Here is an 18883-nt window from a genome sequence, read left to right as displayed (position 1 = left end):
CACTCGAAATGTATATAAGAAATATTCAAGTTAATAAAAAAAAAAAAAGAAAAAAAAAAAAACAGAAGGTGCCTCCCACAATTTTGGGCAAAGCAAAACGAAATTTGTATAAGCTATAAATAGGATTCTTGTAATATTCCTTCATATATCCAACATTGTTTCTCTGCATATTAGATTTTTAAATTCTTTTTCTCTCCTTTTAATCATCACTTTCATATAATTCTCTTCCATTCTGGAATGTTCACAGTGATAGCTTGGGCTGAGCTTTGCTTACAGAGATCAACATTTTGCTTCTTATCTTGTCAAGTAAAAACAAATGTAACACCAAAAAAAAAAAAAAAAAAAAAAAAAAAGGGAACAAGAATACCCTTGGGAAGAGAGAGGCAAAAGATTAAAACAGAGACTGAAGAACACCCATTCAGAGCCTGCCCCACATGTGGCCCATACATATAGAGCCACCCAATTAGACAAGATGGATGAAACAAAAAATGCAGACCGACAGGAGCGGAATCGATCCTGAGAGACACAGCCAGAATACAGCAAATACAGAGGCGAATGCCAGCAGCAAACCACTGAACTGAGAACGGGACCCCCGTTGAAGGAATCAGAGAATGAACTGGAAGAGCTTGAAGGGGCTTGAGACCCCATATGTACAACAATGCCAAGCAACCAGAGCTTCCAGGGACTAAGCAACTACCTAAAAGACTATACATGGACTGACCCTGGACTCTGACCTCATAGTAGCAATGAATATCCTAGTAAGAGCACCAGTGGAAGGGGAAGCCCTGGGTCCTGCTAAGACTGAACCCCCAGTGAACTAGACTGTCGGGGGGGGCAGCAATGGGGGGAGGTGGGGAGGAACACCCATAAGGAAGGAAGGGGGAGGAAGGGATGTTTGCCTGGAAACAGGGAAAGGGAATAACACTAGAAATGTACATAAGAAATACTCAAGTTAATAAAAAAAAAAAAAAAAAAAAAAAACATGACCCACTTTTCTGCTGCATCTAAGAAACACACCTCGCTAGCAAGGCTATCCTCAGAGTCGAAAAAAATGGAAAAAGATATCCCAAGTTAATGGACCCAAGAAGCAAGCAAATGTAGTTACTTTAATATCTGACAAAACAGACTGCAAACCAAAATAAAACAGAAGTGATAAGGAAGGATACTATATTCTCATTAAAGAGAAAATCCAATGGAGAATATATTACAACTCTAAGATTAAACCACTAAATGCAAGGGTTCATGAAGAAACAAGCACTCCTATAGCTAAAATCTCATATTGACTGTAACAAAGTGATAGTAGCCGATTTCAGTACCACACTATGGCCAACAGACAGGTCATACAGACAAAAACTAAAGAGAAAAACGCTGGAATTAAGTAACATAAATAAAGTGGACCTAACAGACACCTATACAACATTCCATTCAAGCACTAAAAATATACCTTCTCAGCAGCTCATAGAACTTTCTCCAGAATTGACTACATACTCAGACACAAAGCAAGTCTCAATGGAAATAAGAAAACTGAAGTAACACCCTGCATCCTATCTGACCACCTTGGATTAAAACTGAGGGAGGGTTCCGCGCAGGCTGGCTGTTGCAGGCAGCTGGAGGTGGAAGAAAGGGGAAGCACTTTCTAGGCTTTTCCAGGCCAGCAGCTGAGGTGAAAGAATGAGTCCCTCCCGGAAATGACACCACTTGACCTTTCACCTACAAAAAGCACAGGGCCTTCTGGAAGGTTCTAGAACAGAGCGGGACCCAGGAACCAGCGTAGGGCGGTGGCAGAGTGCTGAGGCCGCAGGGCTGAGGCGGCTCAGAAATGCTCCGACGACCCACAGTCCTTCGCCAGATGAGACCAGTGTCTCGGGCACTGGCTCCTCATTGCACTCGGACCTATGCCAAAGAGTTAAATTTGGTGCAGATGCTCAAGCCTTAATGCTTCAAGGTGTAGACCTTTTAGCCAATGCGGTAGCTGTTACAATGGGGCCAAAGGGAAGAACAGTGACTACTGAACAGAGTCGGGGAAGTTTCAAAGTAACAAAAGATGGGGCCACTGTTGCAAAGTCAATTAATTTAAAAGATAAATACAAAAATAATGGAGCTAAACTTGTTCAGGATATTGCCAATAACACAAACGAAGAGGCTGGGGATGGCGCCACCACTGTCACTGTTCTGGCCTGGTCTATTGCCACGGAGGGCTTTGAGAAGATCAGCCAAGGGGCTAATCCAGTGGGAATCTGGAGAGGTATGATGGTGGCTGATGATGCTGTGGTTGCTGAACTTAAGAAACAATCTAAACCTGCGACAGCCCCTGAGGAAATTGCTCAGGTTGCTACAATTTCTGCAAATGGAGACGAAGACATTGGAAACATCATTTCTGATGCAATGAAGAAGGTTGGAAGAAAGGGCGTCATCGCAGTGAAGGATGGGAAAGCCCTGAATCAGATGAGCTAGACATTTTTGAAGGCACGAAGTTTGATTAGAGAATATATTTCCCCATATTTTATTAACACATCAAAAGGTCAAAAATGTGAATTCCAAGACACCTATGTTTTGTTGAGTGAAAAGAAAATTTCTAGTGTTCAGTCCATTGTACCTGCTCTTGAAATTGCCAATGCTCATGGGAAGCCCTTGGTCATGATTGCTGAAGATGTTGATGAAGAAGCTCTTAGCGCACTGGTTTTGAACAGGCTAAAAGTTGGTCTTCAGGTTGTAGCAGTCAAAGCTCCAGGGTTTGAGGACAACAGGAAGAACCAGTTTAAAGATATGGCTATCGCTACTGGTGGTGTGGTGTTTGGAGAAGAGGGGTTGAATCTAAATCTTGAAGACGTTCAAGCTCATGATTTAGGAAAAGTTGGAGAGGTCATTGTCACCGAAGAGGATACCATGCTTTTGAAAGGGAAAGATGACAAAGCTCACATTGAAAAACGTATTCAAGAAATCACTGAGCAGCTAGAGGATGCCATGCTTTTGAAAGGGAAAGATGACAAAGCTCACATTGAAAAATGTATTCAAGAAATCACTGAGCAGCTAGACATCACTAATGAATATGAAAAGGAAAACTGAACGAGCGACTTGCTAAACTTCCAGATGGAGTAGCTGTGTTGAAGGTTGGAGAGATGAGTGATATTGAAGTGAATGAGAAGACAGAGTTACAGATGCTCTCAATGCTACAGGAGCAGCTGTTGAAGAAGGCATTGTTCTAGGAGGGGGCTGCACTCTGTTTCACTGCATCCCAGCCTTGCATTCATTAAAGCCTGCTAACGAAGATCAGAAAATATGTATAGAAATTACTAAAAGAGCACTTAAAATTCCTGCAATGACGATTGCTAAGAATGCGGGTGTTGAAGGATCTTTGATGGTTGAGAAAATTCTGCAGAGTTCCTCAGAGGTTGGTTATGACGCCATGCTTGGAGATTTTGTGAACATGGTGGAAAGGGAACTATTGATCCAAAAAGGTTGTAAGAACTGCTTTACTGGATGCTGCTGGGGTGGCCTCCTTGCTAACTACATCTGAAGCTGTAGTGACAGACATTTCTAAAGAAGAGAAGGACCCTGGAAAGGGTGCAATGGGTGGAATAGGAGGGGGGATGGGAGGTGGCATGTTCTAACTCCTAGAATAGTGCTTTGCCCTTATCAATGAACTGTGACAGGAAGCTCCAGGCAGGTTCCTCACCAATAACTTCAGAGAAGTCACCTGAATAAAATGACCGACGAGAAGGCGGGCTGATCACTGTAACCGTTAGTTACTGGTTTCCTTTGACAATGCATAATGGTTTGCTGCTGTCATTGTTCATGTCTACAGATAACTTATTTTGCATTTTTGAATAAAGACATTTGTACATTCCTGATGCTGGGTGCAAGATCCATATACCAGTGTCCTGCTTTCAACTTAAATCACTGAGGCATCTCTACTGTTCTGATAGCATCGGGACTGTAGCGCTGTGTCACCACATGAGAAGTTCAGAAGCAGCCTATCGTGGAGGGCGAGAATGATTGTGTACAGAGTAGAGAGTATCCAATTATGTGACAACCTTTATGTAATAAAATTTTGTTTTAGGAAAAAAAAAAAACCTTGGAAGCTGAACAACTCAGAACTGAATGAAAATTGGATCAAGACAGAATTCAAGAAGAAAATTTGAATATTTTATAGTTGAATGAGAAAGAAAAAACAAAACCACAACATAGTCAAACCTATAGGACACAGTGATAGTGGTTCTAAGAGGCAAATTCATAGACTAAAGGCCTACATAAAAAATTTAGAGAGATCTCCTATCAATACCTTAAGACACTTGAAATCTTTAGAACAACGAGAAGAAAAATACCCAGAAAAACTAAACTCAAGGCTGAACTTAAAAAACAGAAACAAACAAAAAAAAGCAAAGACATGATGAAATAAAGAGTTGTTTCTGTGAGAAAAATTAACAAGAGATTTGCAAGCATCCTGAACAAAGGAAAGAGAGTAAAGATGCAAATTAATATATTAGAGATTAAGATAGACACTGAGGTAATTCAGAGAATCATAAAGACTTTCTAAATCTGTATTTTATCAAACTAGAAAAAAGCTTTATAAAATGATGAATGTCTTGGTATATACAACCTTCCAAAGTTAAATTAACATTAAATAATTTAAACAAACCAACAACAGTTAGATAGGGGCAATGATTAAAAATCACCCAACTAAAAAAAGCCCAGGACCAGATACATTCAGGACAGAACTCTCCTATATCTTCAAAGAACTAATGCCAATATTCCTGAAATTATCCTGCCAAAGAGAAACTGAAGAAATATTTATTGGTTTATTTTATAATACCACTATTTTCCTGATACCGAAATGACACAATGACCCAACAAAACAAAAATTATACCAATTTACCTTTTGACCATAAATTTAAAATTCTCAATAAAATATTTATAAATTCTAGAGCACATCAAAAGTATTGTCTATCATTATCAAGTGGGTTTCATCCCAAAGAAACAGAGATGGTTCAATATATACAATCCAGTAAATGTAATCCATCACACAAAGAGACTGAAAGACAAAAAAATAAAAAATAAAAAGCGCCAAAGAAACTAAAAAAAAAAAAAAAATACTACACACATGATCATCTCATCAGATGCTGAAAATAGCTTTGACAAAAGTCCTTCATAAGTGATACAAAAGACGTACCTCATATGAAGGAATTTCTAGCAAGCCCACAGCCAACATCAATCTAAATAGAGAGAAAGTCTTTCTTTTAAAATCAGGAACAATTCAAGGCTAGCCATTCTTTTCACACCTGTTCAATACAGGACGTGAAGTTTTAGCTAAATCACTGAGACGACTGAAGAAAATCAAGGGGACACACGTAGGAAGGGAAGAAGTCAAGATACCTATTTGTAGATAATATGATTTTATACATAAAGACCCTAAAAACTCCAGCTGGAGACTACTACAGCTGATAGACACTTTCAGCAAAGTAGCGGAATGAAAATTTAGCACACGCATGCGCGCACACACACAATCAGAGAAAGACATTTCTGATTTCTTTACTGAAAAAGAAATCAGAAAACAGTATCCTTCATAATAGTTCAAAAAAAAAAAAAACCCTCTGGGGTAGCTCTAACCACACAAGTGAAAGACTTGTATAATAAAGAAGTTTAAGACTTTTATGAAAGACATCGAAGAGCACATCATAAGTTGAGAAGATCTCCCATGCATGTGGATTAATAGGATTAATATTTTTAAAAAGCCACTCTACCAAAAACAATGTACAGATTCAATAAAATCCCCACCAGAATTTTAACATAATTCTTCGCAGAATTGAAAAAAAAATCTTCATAAGTGATACAAAACAAATCTTCAATAACCTTAGTCATGAGGAAATGCAATTTAAAAACCACTTTGAGATTTCATTTTACCGCAATCAGAATAGTCAAAATCGATAAAACAAATAACACCCCCTGCTGGTGAGGGTGTGGGATATGGGAGCACTCATTGCTGCTACTACTGCAAACTTTTACTATGAATCTCACTGTGGCGGTTCCTAGAAAGCTGGGAATAAGCTGGGATCTATCTCAGTATCTAACTATAGCACTCTTGGGTATAAGACAAGGACTCTACATCCTACTACACAGACACTTGCTTAACTGTGTGTACTGATTCTCTACTCAAAGAGTCAAAATTTGGAAACAGTCTAGATGTCCATCCACTAATGAGTGGATAATAAAAATGTGATACATGTATGTTATGGAGTATTTTTCAGCTCTTAAAACAAATGAAATTATGAAATTTGCAGATAAATGGATGGAACTAGAAACAATCATTGTGAATAAGGGAACCCAGAACCAAAACGACACATATTACATGCTTTCCTCTCATACATGGATGTTAACTTTTACATTTTAGATTTTTATGTCATTTAGAATATCCACAGTGTAGATAGCTAGTAAGAGATCAGATAGAATTTTTTAATAAAAGTATAAAGGACAAACTAAAAAGGAGGATGAAATGTGGAGGAGGGAGGGAGAGCAGGGTAACGGATAAAATAGAAGGAGGAACAACTAACACCGATGACCTTTTGTAAATCAATATGGAGACCTACTACTCTAGTAGTTTCCTAAAATATATACATATATGAAAGGAACTTAAGTATGTTCGCTACATAATGGGGGAGACAATGCTCTAGAAGACGTGCTACCAGTAAAACCTCCGATGCCAGGAACCAGTTACAGTCATTGGCTAGAGGGGTCCATAGACAACCCACAAAACATCACGAGCTCTTTCCTGAGACATTGATTTCTCTCCACAGCCTAATGATGAAGACACCATGTATGCCACTAAACCTGCAGAAACTGAGGTGGTACCCAACTAGAAATTTCATCCTTCATGATTGGTACTCACGGTGCTGGGAGGCACTGCACACACGACCAGAGGGGAAAACTGACTATCACTATCACCCGAAAGAAAAACCTACTACTATTATTCTGCCAAAAACAAAACAAACTATAGCACCAAAATGACTCCAAATGCATAGATTTGATACATCACTCAACCTTCATCAAAAGATGCTTCTTCTTGCAGAACATGGGTGTTAGCACAACTGGACAATGTGTGGAGAGTGAGATTTTGCAGCACTCTGACCTGAGTGAGTTATCTTTCTCAAACCCCTCCTCTTGAGGCTCAGGGATCTATGAGGAAGAGGAGGCAGAAAGACTGTAGGAGCGAGAAGGGGTGGAAATAGTGTCTTCCAGACATTCGCATATGGATCCACAGGACTGTAACAGCATGTGCAAGACATGCAGAATTCAAATCAGACAAAATCTCACACCGAGGGGAAAGTGGACACAAAGTCCTACTCCTAACCAAGAAACAATTTTCAATTGATATCTACTGGCAAAGGGAAAATCAGTTTTCCCTTTGGACCATCACTGGGTGTGTCAACCACACTCCAGGGCAATCCACACGCCCAGAAATGATTGGCTAACACGAAATGGATTCCACGGGGTTTTCTCTGTTTGTTTTATCTCATTTTTGTACGTTTGTTTTGATTTTCATGTTTTTGGTCTGAGAGAAAGAGAGAGTGAGAACATAAAGTTTCGAGGGAGGTAGAAAAGATCTGGAAGGAGTTGGGGATAGGAGAAAGAATACAATCAAAAGATAATACAATTTTGCTGGGTTTGTGGGTAAAAATGCTACATTATCATTTTATTTTGCATTTTAAAAATGCACAGCTAACCTACTTATGAGCTGACATTTTTATTATACTTATTTATTGAGGGTGTGTGTGGGTCTTAAAGGTGACATAGCATGAGTGAGGAGGTCAGAGGACAAATTACAGAGGATGGCTCTCGCCTCTCACTACGTGAGTCTCAGGCGCCATGTTATTTCTGCCATTGTGTCCTTTATGCTAGCTGGCATGAGAGCATCCAGGGAAGTCTCCTGTCTCTGCCTCTCATCTTGTAGGAACCGAAGGATCGAATTACAGATGTACTCTATCTACTGTGTCTTTTAAAATAGATAGAGTAGGGATGGGACTCAAGTCATCAGGACGATCAGCTGCTATTTCCTCCCCTGAAATCAGCTTAGTTTGTTCTGGTCACCTTTATATTCCAGAGAAGTCACAGATAGAAGGAAAAAGTGAATGTCTTATTTCGTGATGTCTGAAAACATTCACTCACCCTATATACTTTATTAACAGATAAGTTCATTCATTCCATCTTTATCAATCAGGTTTAATTCATAACACTTAATATTTTATATCTAATATTCTCAACATTAAAGATATATATATATAGAGAGAGAGATAGGTAGATAGATAGATAGATAGATAGATAGATAGATATAGATATACGCAGCCCTGTGTGCTGTGTCAGTCTAAAATAACATATTAACTGTAAACCACGCAGTCATTTAATAAATTAAGAAATTACTACGCAGCGCCGTGCTATGAGCCAGCAAAATATTTCTGAATTTGAAAAGTATTTGATCTAACAAAGACTGGCTTATTCATATGCTCCATCATGACATCGCAGGTTTTTCTTGTGTGCCTGAGTAATGATTTCCTCATTTCCAGTTAGCCGTCAGTCAGCCCATCTCACCCACAGGCAAGCCTAACGCTCTTCTCATTGGGAAGGGAGAGAGTGATGGATGACAGCAGCTGCGGCCTTTAGTCAATCCCAAAATCTACCTTCTGCCTAATAAGATTTTCACTGAAACGCAGCAGACACTACTCAGCTGTTCAGTAAAGAGCCACGTCCAGCTTGGGCTTGTGCACTTACACGTGAACTGAATATAGTTCATAGACAATCCGGGTCAACCCCCATCCCCACCTAAACCCAGCAACACTCCCAAAATTATGTCTTATCTTTGTAAGCAGAGCATAGCTTTCTATCCAAACTGGTGGTTGGTAAGACAGACTTAGTTCCTGAACCAAAGTCTCTCTGGCCAGGAAAAAAAAAATTAAGCGAAATCGAAAGGGTTTGACCAGACATTCTGCAGCCCTCTCATCACTGTGGCCAGTGTTACTCAAACTGGATCTTCCAGCACTGGCCAGGCGTGCACTAAGAATAGTACATTGGATAAATCTATGAACTAGAGTTTGACTCATTAGGAGGAAGTGACTAGAAAGGAGGCCATCTCATCCCAGAAACTCTGGAAGAGGGAAATTCAGGCAATTTTACACATCTGTCTTTCTGATAGTGCAAGCTTCAGAGAGGATATTTGGCTTCAAGTTTTGATGTGACAGCTGTGGGGATACTAGTATTATGTGCACAGGGCTGAGGGGCTACTGCCTTCTGAGACCCTCTATATTGATCTTGTGGTTCTTCTACTGAACAGCTGACTGGCCACTAATGAGTATCAATAATCTCTCGAGACTAAGCAAGGGAGCCAGGCAGACAACAGCATCTGCTGCTCGTCCATCATTCCTTCCAACCAATAGAAGCAGGCCATGACCAATGTGGCCTGGGAAGGCCTCTGCTCTGCAGTGGTGGTGCCAGATGAAGAAGTCATTACTACTCGGTGCTGGAAGAGGGGGAGAGAAAGGTGTCTGGAGGGAATAAAAGAATGAGAGAACAGGATACAGTCAGCCAGTTGGTCACTGAGGCACATTACATCCTCTGGGCACTGTTTCCAGATGCCTTGCATTTTTCCGTGTGCAGCTATTCCCCATATCCCTGAACTGAAGGGGCTCAAAGTTTCATCATCTTTACGTAATAAAATCTTTGGGAAAATAGCAGGGAAATGCAGAGACAAGAAAGTGATACGGTGGCCCAAGGAAAGAAGCCCATGTGCTGTCTTGAGGTTAATTTGAGATGCTCAAGGGTAGCCTTGAGTCCATAGAAGCCATGAAATTCCACATAGGGAAACTTAAAATTAATCGGACAAGCAGTGGTTTCATGCTTCTTCGGGTGCTATCAGCATGAGGCCATTCTTTTCTTTGTTCAGAATGTTTAGATTGGCCTTTCTTTCGCTATTCTCCTTCAGCGTTAGTCGTGTCTTTTAAGTCCCTTATTTTTAAAACTTATGATACTGCTAGTGAACACCTTCCTTGGGAGCCATGTATAGTATTTATACATGTAAATTATTTTTACATTCACAGGGACATCTAAAAGGCCTTGGGAAATAAGAATAAATGGCGCGGTGACATCTCCTTTTCAGAGATGAACCTGTGAGAAGTGAGAGGAAGTGGCCTGAGATGTCATGGGTCCGTGGCTCCTATTCTATCAGCCCTGTCCACAACTCATACCGCATGAGCCAGCTCTAATGTGGAAGTAGACGCATGAGGACACACACGGTACCTGAGAAGTTTGTCTGAGTTGTCCCCATCATGGTGTTACTTCCATGACAGAAGGCACACCCGTGGCACCAGGGCAGTAAAGTTCAAGTCTTTCTGCTAAACGTAACCATCTCTGAGTACCCTTCATGAAGAGCCTCTCTCTTCTCAGTTATGATTCTGTGTCAGTTTTGCATATCCTTCAGCCTGAAACTGGACAACTTGGCTGACTGATGCCGAGAGTTTAAGATGGCAGTGTGACTTGGCAAGAACATAAAAATTTTTTTGATATTTAAGAGTAAAATTCATATGGCAGACTATGGGTAGGGAGTTAAGTGTCCTGAAATTGCTGCCAACTTCCAATGAATACCACTTTAGTGCTTCCTTCCCCCAGGGAGCTAGACGTTTCAATGCCCATTTCCTTATCTTACTCTTCATAAAATATGAAATACGAGACTAAAAAGTTTCTCCACACCTTCAAAAATATGGAAGAAACAATCCAAGGTTGACATAAATCAGATGTAGTAAAGCAATTCGACCAACCAATATTACATGATTTTGAGGACATTCTCTTTGGTTTGACTTTCTACTCCAATTAAGAAATTTTAATTAGACAGAAAGACTTGATAGGCGTTCGTGAGCCTTCAGAGTAACTTTTACCAAACTAATCCATAAACCTCAGAATATGTGACAAACTGAAGAAATAACCACAAAGCACATTAGTCTAACAAAAAAAGGCTAACAGTTCCTAATCTTTTCCTTAGGTAAGCATTTGAAAGATCATGAACAGGATGCCAATTAAGAATGTCTGAAGTTTTCACTGAGATGTTAATTATTCTCTTTACAAGAAGAACAATGAACTTTTGCTCTTCTCCTAACTTGAACCCAGGACAGTTTCCTCCTAACTTCAAATTCATTTTCCTCTCCAGTTTCAGAAAAGGGAACAAAAAACGGAAGAAAGTGTAGTCTATGAAAATGGGAAAATACAGCTGGCCCTGAAAGGCAGTGGTTGGCCATGAGCACAAACTACAATATTCATTGAACCCATGCTTCATTTATTCCCTTAAGAAGGAAGCTGAAAGGGGTTGGGGATTTAGCTCAGAGGTAGAGTGCTTGCCTAGGAAGCGCAAGGCCCTGGGTTCGGTCCCCAGCTCCGGGGGAAAAAAAAAAAAGAAGGAAGCTGAAATCGTACTGATTCCTGGATTCATAATTAAAAGTTGTCACCATGTTTTGTTTTGTCCTGGATTTGTATGTGGGGGTTGAAGTAGGGAAAATGGGCAAAGCTCCATCCTCCTGCAGCTTAAGCAAGTCATTTTCATGCTCTAAAGAAAATAGAATAAAAAAATTAGAAATAACACAGAGCAGCACTTGGTAAGAGTCCCCTCTGAGGAGCTGTTTGGACAGAGGCCTAGATTGCACGAGGACATGAGTGTTGATGAAGGAGGCACAAGAAGCTCCAGGCTGGACAGAAACAGCACTCAAATTATGTTACTGTCATTATTGTGTTTCACCATTCACGTACAAGAGCGGCACTTTCCAATGAAGCTCGTTTTTGACTGGAAACAGATTCTTAATAGAAAGAGCACAAAATCTGGCTGACATTTAGTAAAAACCACACATGGTAACTTCAAGAACAACAACAACAACAACAACAAAAAGGAACATAAATGTCAAACAAGGAGAAAACAAAGAAATTAAATGTCTGAGGTGGCATAACATAATGTATTTTCAAATCTGTGAGCGTTATTTGAGCAAATGCTAGAGCAGTTGTGCTCTACAAAAGTGACACGAAGTTCGATCTGGGTTGAAAAGAAGAGTTTCCAAAGTGCAATCAATCCCGGAATGCCAACATTTATGATCAATTTAAAATAATAACAAGGCAAACGACTGTTTTCAGATTTGTCAGTGATTACCAATTGAGTACGTAATAAAAGAAATATACTATAGATGTGATTTTTAATAGCAAGAATTAGGGTGAAAGGTATATAGCTCTGTGGGAAAGTGCTTGTCTCATGTTGTGAGGCCCTGGACTCAATCTCCAGGACAACTACCAGAAAAAGGAAATAAAAAGAAAAGAGGAAAGAAAAGATCAACTAGACTAAACCAGTGATAAAAGATGCGTGGACAATTGTTTGCATTGATTTCATGATTGAACTCCTGGAGAAGGGCGGAGCACATGGCCAACCATAGAGCGCTCTCCTAGCATTCATGACATCCCCATCTTCAGAGCTGAATAATCCTGACAGGGTGGAGTACATCCGTAATCCTTGCCCTCCAGTGGTGGAGACATGAAAGGCCGAAGTTCCCAACATCTTTGACTACACAGAAGTTCAATGCCATCTTGAAATAAATGAAACTCTGTCTGAAAGGCAGGGGTGGGGGGGGTGAATAGAGAAAGAAAAAAAACTTACTGGGAAAGAAGTAAAAACAAAAACTTCACAACTGTACACTCTATAATTTTGACTTGTATGTAATATGGAAAAGTAGTTCTTAAATTAGACATTTGTTAAAATATTTCAGAAAGAAGATAATAAAAATAGCATTGATGAGTTGAGGAGAAGGAATTTAGCTGAAAATTGGAAGGTTTCTTTCTGACTAATCCAGTGTATGTTTGTTTCTGACTAATCCAGTGTTACAAGGAGACATACTTGTGCAGAGAGTAATGGCCTATGGAGAACCAGATAACAGTTGCACAAAACGTTTTCTGGATTTGCTCAAAGGTAAGACATCTGATGAATTGTGCCAAGTGGGATTTTAAAGAAACCCAAACAAGTAACAGGTATACCCTGGCAGAAGTGGTTAAAGGAATTCAATTTAATTCATGCAAGATCTGATACAAGAGAAAACTCAAGACAGAGCCCAGAAACCCCTGAAGAAAAGTAATGCACGTTACCAGGATATAAAATAACACTGAGCGTTCACTACACCGCCTATTCGTGTAAGATGTGGCTTACTACAAACACTACTGGAAAGTTTCCCCAGAAAAGACATAACCTTAGTTTCACTCTTTTAAAGATTTAAGGGCAAGAGTGAGGCTCACTGGTAGAGCATTTACCTAGCATCCACATTCCCTGGGTTTAATCCCCATCCCACAAAAAGTTTTAAAAGTAGAAACAATTTTTAGAATCACAACGATAGGAACTAGAACAGTGGCTAAGCGAGCTTATGGAGGAACTTGGTTCCAGAAGTTTCTCCACACAGCTCACAACCACCAGTAACTCCAACTCCAGGATAGCCAGTACCCTTTTCTGGCCTCCACAAGCAACTGCATTCAGGTGCTCATGAGGACACATGCATGCATGAGCGCGTGCGTGTGTGCGCACACGCGTTTCGCTAGAAGGTACCATGCACACTTAGGTAGGAAATAACTCAGAGTCCTACCCAGCTATGATCCCTATGAACCACTACAATGACCAGCATGGCACCTTAACCTTAAGAGTACAATAGTGTCACACATACCATGGTAGTAACCAACAGCTCTCTAACTGGACTTAGGGCACACTCAACCAGAGGGAACCATGTCTAGTACTGGAAACCGAGTCAACTACCCGGGGTTAGTGAAGTATGGATCTTAAAAGAGAACGCATAACTACTACTTTACTAAACCAGCACGTTCTTTCCTGTGGGCCTATGTACTGGAGGCTTTCCACAGAGTTCTCCGGCCTGGCCAGGTGCGAGGGTTCAGGCAAAGGGGAGAGAGCTCCAGCAGAGAGAGGAGAATCCCCCTCCACTGCTTCCACTGCTGGTGCTGCTCCACCTCTGTCTTCTGCTTCAGTTGCTCCAAGACATCAGGCCAGGCTGAGCCAGCAGGAGGCTGACTAGACAGCAAGGGGTACAGGGGAGCTTCTGGCAGTGATTTCTGAAGAGCAGATCTTGTCCACAAGTGGCAGTTACAGCTCTTATGACAGAAGCTCTCAGGTGACAGAGTAATTCTTGTATGCCTTTATTCCTTCTGGATAGGATTTATGTACAGTTTCGGGCTGGGTCCGGGTCTGACAGTAGGTACTTCCTATTGGCTTGGTCTAAGAGCTTGGGGATACCTTATCTACATGTGGAAGGGCTTGGGGTGCTGCTCCTATGTGACTGATGGTCACAAACCTCTCCACAGGGGGGTGTGGGGAGGGCTGTAACTATGTGACAGGGGCCTGGTTTCTTGGGAGTTTAGGGAAACACTTACCATCCCTTAGGGTCACTAGGTTTTCAAACCTCAGCTCAACCAGGAACCAGGATACCTCTCACAGACCACCGCCCTACCCTTTCCCATTTAAATATCTATCCTTATATCCACAGATAAATGTGGTTCTTAATTCATATCAAGAAAACTTCACTCTCCATGGACAAAGGCCACTGCTGAAAACTAAACTGATCAAAATGTAGTTGTGGAGCCCAGTATGAATCAATATATCTACAGCACAAATCCTGCACCTAAAGCTTGGAGATCATTTCAGAATAGGTGGTAGAAAGGTTGTAAAAGCCAGATACAGGGAATTTGCTATGAGATCGTGTCTCCTTGAAATATCAGAAACTATACCCATGAAGTCTCACCAGCATGGATTCCTAAACATGACCTGAACAAGAATGACTCTAAGAAGCCTGCCAATGTGGAAGCCAGGAAAGTTAATAAAATCTCAACCCTTGACAAAGAATTATAGGCAATAAAGGAATGCTGAGAGCAGGAGAAATAGTACTCCCCAGAGATCCGGGTATGCAATACCAAATGGTTACCCCTGCAAACACATGTAAGTAACATTATATGGACTGAACAAATTACATATAGATAGATAGATAGATAGATAGATAGATAGATAGATAGATAGATAGATAGATATAGATATATAAACAGGTTACAGATATGTGTGTGTATGTGTATGTGTGTGTGTGTGTGTGTGTGTGTGTGTGATAACAATTAAAGAAAAAGAGGCCATGAATGTGAAAGAGAGAAAGCAGTATAGGAATGTATGAGAACCAAAGTCTTGGGATGCAGAACTCTGAGCTTGAGGCCAGTCTGGTGTTGTGAGGGTCTGTCACCAAAAAAAGTAAATTTATAAGAAAATAGCAATACTGTATAATTTTTTTACATATCATGATTAAATATTTCCAACGTTTAAATTAATCTTTAACTTAGTGTACAAAATCATAGAAATGATTGCAACATGTTCACCCACGTGTGTCACTGTAATTTGTTTGGATCCCCATCACTGACTTTCCTTATAGACCCATATGTTTGAGTGCTTGGCTGATAGGGAGTGTCACTATTAAGAGGTTTGGCCTTGTTGGCGGAAGTGTGTCACTATGAAGTCAGGCTTTGAGGTCTCCTATGCTCAAGCAATGCCCAACATAGAACAATCTCCTCCATGCTATCTGTAGATCAAGACATAGAACCCTCAGCTCCTCCTCCAGCATTATGTCTGCCTAGACACTGCCATGCTTCCTACCATGATGGTAGTGGACTAAACCTCTAAAACTGTAAGTTAACCCCAATTAAATGTTTTCCTTTATAGGAGTTGCCTTGGTCATGGTGTCTCCTCACAGGAATAAAACCCAAAACCAAGACACTAATTTTACTGGTCTCCTTCCTGCCACACAAACAGCTCCCTTTTGTTGTCCTATGGTAAAGATGGCCCATAGTTTTGTGTGGACAGCATGTGGTATCTTACAGTGACTGATTCAAGTCTTTGCAATGCTAGTGTGCATTCCTCTAGAACACTGTACGGACACCTTGTTTACGCCTTTGCCTTCAGTGAATGTGTATCACCTTTTAGAAGTCCTTCGGGTACACAGGGAGGTCACTCCTACACATGCTGTGCCTGTTCTTAATGCTGAAAGATCATCATGAAGGTCTGGTGTCCAAATTACAAAGCCACAGCATGACAACCTCCACCAACAGCACTTGACAGCTGATGGGGGATTTACACTCTCCAAACTGGGATTTGGAATTTTGAGATTGTCACCTATTGAATTGGTTACTAAAACCTGAATGCTTCGGCAGGTCTGTCTTTCAGGACTGAAGCATACACACAGTGCATGAGATTGAGAACACTTTGTATTGCTTCTGTAAAACTAAGGGCATCATTGCTTAGCCACTGTGGTCCTGTTAGCAAAGGAAAACACAGATGTAAGAAAGACTTATTATCATATCAGAGAATAGTTCACATCTTACCCCTAAGGACGGCTCGGAGTGAGAAATAACCTGTTAGAAATTAAAGAAATGGGTATCTATCGAAATAGATTTCAGCTGGTGAATAGGTCCACAAATAGTAAAACATTCATTACAGTGAGAAATGTCTCAGCACTGAAAGAGACCAAACATAATTTTATGACTTGGCTGACTCTCAAATACATACCATTAAAAAGAAGCCACACAAGTAAAGCTATATACTGTATGGTTCTATTAATGAGGCGTTCTATCAATAGACATATCAAAACAGAAAGGAAGGAGAGAAGCTATCCTTGTCTGAGAGAGAGTGTCAGGATTGACTACAAATGGGCTTGAGTTGGGGGCCAGGGGTGTCAACGAGGGTGCAGAGGGTACCTGGAAGAGAATGGGGGACAAGAGACTCAAAGAAGAATGCCATGACAAGAGTCTGATCAAAGTGACAATTTTATTTTTTCCCAAGGCTGAATTTATACCATAACAGGGGTAACAGAGGGAGGAGGGAAGTGGGAAACATTTACGCAAGCCAAGGACACAGTATTCGTGTGGTCAGCTGATGTCAACAGGATGTTGGTTTTTCAGAAAGGTCACAGGTTTGTCATATTATTAGTCAGCAGGATGTTGGTTTTTCAGAAAGGTTACAGGTCATCACATTGTGCATCTTGACGTCAGATGTATTTCTCAGCAAGGTCACAACTTTACCATATTATTATTCATCCTGACCACCAGACTTGTATTAGTCTTCTACAGCTGGCTGGGGATTTTCCATGAACCCAGTCATACTTAACTCTAACTATTCTATTAACATCAATAATGGGTTTTGAGGGCATCTCTCCCAACAGGGGGTTATTTCTTGTTGGGATTTGTCTGTGATCAAACTACTCTACATCTTATTGTAATGAGGATTAGAGTCCTGTATGTAATCATAAAAATGTAAAATATCCTGCAAAAAGTGTCGCTGTGTGTATATTATACCTTAATAAAAATTGTCTTTGTCTTTTAAAATGAAGGAAGAGAAAAAAACATGAAGAAATGCTACAGTGCTCTAGTTTGATGGGAACTTTTTCTCCAAGTTCCAGCACCCTCAACTCTTGACACCTGACTTACACCCTGTGATAGTTGGATAACAGTTGTAATTACAATGAGTAAGTGTCCATAAGTGGTAAAACGTCATGCTCTCCTAGAAAACTCAGCAGTTGGGCTAGAATTGGAGATGTGACTTGGGTCACTGTTGCACAATTCACATATTCTACTCCATTTCAATTCTGAAGTGCACTCACATCTCAGATTTAAGCCTGACAAGAAAAGCATCTCACTTGAAGCCTGACTTGTTTATGCAGGAGTGGAATGTGTGAAGCAAAATGTTTTGAATGTGCTTGTTAGAAGCTGAGGAACATAAATGAGCAGTTACTACAAGCAGAAACCTAATCCTCTGGCAGTTGAAAGGGAGCTGAACTTTTACAACAAAGGTTTTGTGGGAAAATTCCTTGGATTGGTTGGCATGATAATCCAGTGGATCAAGTTGGTATGGTGATCTATTTTAACAACTCTATTTTTCAGGCATACAAGAGCTTTAAAAAAGACCATGTACTTCAATAAATAAGATATGCAGTGTGTTCCTGGAATTTCATATTAGACTACTTCAGTGCCTACACTGAAGTAGATTTCCTTCATTTTCCATCAGCTGGGAGTCAAAAGACAAGAGTTATAATTGCTGTTGCTTATGAAGCCACATCTCCAAATCCTGCAACTTCAACAAGCATACTTTTTCCCACAATACTCTGGATTTGATGACTGCAAATAAAATAAGGGATAGCAAATTAGTAATTCAGTTCCTTGGAATTCTACAGACTCTCTGGCTAGGTCTGTCAAACCTTTAAAGCAATATGTACTTGCTTGTTAAGAACACAAACGACCAGGAGCTGACCCTGGGCCGCATCTCTCTGTATCCGGATGTCACCATGAGAAAGCCAGTCTTCCAGGAGTGCTGACCCACAGACTTAGAGGAAGATTAAGCCACTGTCAGAGCCAACAAGACCGGCTGATGCCAGAGATAACCAGATGCTGAGAGGCAACTGTAAGAAACAAGCAACAGGGGGGCTGGAGAGATGGCTCAGTGATTAAGAGCACTGACTGCTCTTCCAGAGGTCCTGAGTTCAAATCCCAGCAACCACATGGTGGCTCACAACCATCTGTAATAAGATCTGATGCCCTCTTCTGGTGTATCTGAAGACAGCTACAGTGTACTCACATACATAAAATAAATAAATAAATCTTTAAAAAAAAAAAAGAAAGAAAGAAAGAAACAAGCAACAGAAACCAAGGCCACTTGGCATCATCAGAATCCAGTTCTCCCACCACAGCAGGTAATGGATACCCCCAACACACTGGAAAAGCAAGAATGTGATTTAAAATCACATCTCATGATGATGATAGAGGACTTTAAGAAGGACATAAATAACTCCCTTAAAGA

At 40.5% G+C, this 18883-nt stretch overlaps 1 pseudogene; it reads left to right on the top strand.

Annotated features, from left to right (window-relative positions):
- Positions 1-1819: 1819 nt before the first annotated feature.
- Positions 1820-3707, top strand: LOC116887227 (annotated as a pseudogene).
- Positions 3708-18883: the final 15176 nt, after the last annotated feature.

This window comes from Rattus rattus, chromosome 18, assembly GCF_011064425.1.
Source record: "Rattus rattus isolate New Zealand chromosome 18, Rrattus_CSIRO_v1, whole genome shotgun sequence".
NCBI classification, from domain to species: Eukaryota; Metazoa; Chordata; class Mammalia; order Rodentia; family Muridae; genus Rattus; species Rattus rattus.
The sequence above is the reverse complement of the archived record's forward strand: the minus strand, read 5'-3'. Positions and strand labels throughout refer to the sequence as shown.